The sequence below is a fragment of the Lathyrus oleraceus genome, chromosome 6 (assembly GCF_024323335.1).
Source record: "Lathyrus oleraceus cultivar Zhongwan6 chromosome 6, CAAS_Psat_ZW6_1.0, whole genome shotgun sequence".
Classification (NCBI taxonomy): domain Eukaryota; kingdom Viridiplantae; phylum Streptophyta; class Magnoliopsida; order Fabales; family Fabaceae; genus Lathyrus; species Lathyrus oleraceus.
Window position 1 is genome coordinate 349,743,538 of NC_066584.1, and position 2,148 is coordinate 349,745,685.

Below are 2,148 nucleotides of genomic sequence, written 5' to 3' on the forward strand. Positions count from 1 at the left end.
CTCAACCATCTAATGAAGAACCTAGTTCTAGTATAGTAAACCCAACCATCCCAGCTAATAATTTTGAACTTAAACCATCCCTGTTGCAACTAGAGCAACAGAGACAATTCGCAGGTCTCACTATTGAGAACCCAAACCAACATTTAAAAATATTTCTTCAATTAGCAGACACTTTTAAAACCAATGGAGCTTCTCCTGAGGCAATACGTTTAAGATTATTTCCTTTTTCCCTCAGAGATAAAGCCCTATCATGGTTAGATTCCCTTCCACCCAATTCCATTACGACTTGGGATAACCTTAGAAGAGTTTTTCTTGCTAGATATTTTCCCCCGAGTAAGACCGTCATTCTTCGAAACCATATAACTAGATTTACCCAAAACCAAGGAGAATCGTTGTTCGAAGCTTGGGAGAGATATAAAGAGTTGTTACAAGCATGCCCACATCATGGTTTAGAAAATTGGTTAATCATTCAAACCTTCTATAATGGACTTCATTACAACACAAAGATGACCATCGACGCTGCCGCAGGCGGTGCTCTGATGAACAAACCTTATCCTGAAGCTAGTCCCCTCATCGAAGACATGGCTCAAAACCATCAATCATGGGGAGTCGAACGAGCGACAGTTGAGAAGAAGGAAGCCCAAGGAGGAGTGCATGAACTAAGCTCTATAGACATGATGCAAGCTAAAATGGACGCATTAGCCCTTAAAGTCGAGCATATGTGCATAAACCCGAATACTGTAGCCGCAGTTTCATCGGATTATGAGATATGTGGAACCAAAGGACACCAATCCGTAGAATGCAGTCTATTAAACAAAACCCACTCTGAGCAAGTGAACTACACCCAAGGGAACCCATATTCGAATACCTATAACCCTGGATGGAGGAATCACCCGAACTTCTCCTATAAAAACAATAACCCTATTCAAAATAATGCACCCCCGAGACCTAGTTATCAAGCCCCAAGATCAAATCAACCTATGCAACATGTACCACCAAAGCCGAGCCTTGAGAAAAGTATGGAAAATTTTATCACCGCTCAAACCCAACAAAACAAGGAATCCATGAACCAAAAAATTCATGTTAATGAATTGATTACTCAGTTAGGAACCAAGGTTGACCAAATAGTTACTCATACCAAGATGCTTGAAACCCAGATCTCTCATGTAGCTTTAAACCAAGCCCCTCAGACTACTCCTGGAGGACAATTCCCTGGACAACCTCAACAAAATCCGAGAGGAAAAGCCAATGCCATTACCCTACGAAGTGGGAACGCTTATGATGAGCCACCAAACCCTAGATTGAGTGAACCCAAAACTTCTAAGGAATGTACCAAACCCACGGACGAAGTAAAGGAACCAGAGGAACCTGAAAACCAGGAAGGTCGAGATAAAGGAGAAGAACCTAAAGATAAAACTTACATACCACCCCCACCATATAAACCACCTATACCATATCCACAAAGACTCAAACAAACCCAGATCAATAAACAGTATCAAAAATTTATTAAAGTTATAGAAAAACTTCATGTATAAATCCCTTTCACAGAAGCCATCACCCAAATACCTTCTTATGCAAAGTTTCTCAAAGACATCCTTACCAACAAACGTAGACTTGACGATCCGAAGCCTTTGGAATGTAATGCTATTTCCGAGGACAAATTGGCAAAGAAAGATAAAGATCTTGGAAATTTCTCCATTCCTTGCCTTCTGGGTAATCATGTCATCGAAAAAGCTTTTCTAGACTTAGGAGCTAGTGTGAGCCTAATGCCTTTAGCAGTTTGTGAGAGGTTAAACTTAGGAGAATTACAACCCACTAAGATGTCACTTCAGTTAGCCGATAGATCTGTTAAGTATCCGATAGGCATTTTAGAAGATGTTCCTGTTAGGATAGGTCAGTTATTTATCCCTACTGATTTTGTTGTCATGGACATCAAAGAGGACAATGATATACCAATCCTTCTAGGTAGACCATTCTTATCGACTGTAGGAGCCATAATAGATGTCAAGAAAGGAAAGTTGACATTTGAGGTAGGTGACGAGAAAATAGAATTTATACTTTCGAAATTTCTTATGGCACCTGTGATGGGAGACTCGTGTTATGCCTTAGACATCATTGATGAATGTGTTAGAGAATTAGAACAAAAAG

At 40.1% G+C, this 2,148-nt stretch overlaps 1 non-coding gene across 1 annotated transcript; it reads right to left on the reverse strand.

Moving 5' to 3' along the window:
- Positions 1-344: 344 nt before the first annotated feature.
- On the reverse strand, positions 345-451 carry LOC127099308 (small nucleolar RNA R71). The gene has a single exon (XR_007793827.1). It is a non-coding gene; the product is annotated as a small nucleolar RNA R71 (small nucleolar RNA).
- Between the last annotated feature and the right edge of the window lie 1,697 nt (positions 452-2,148).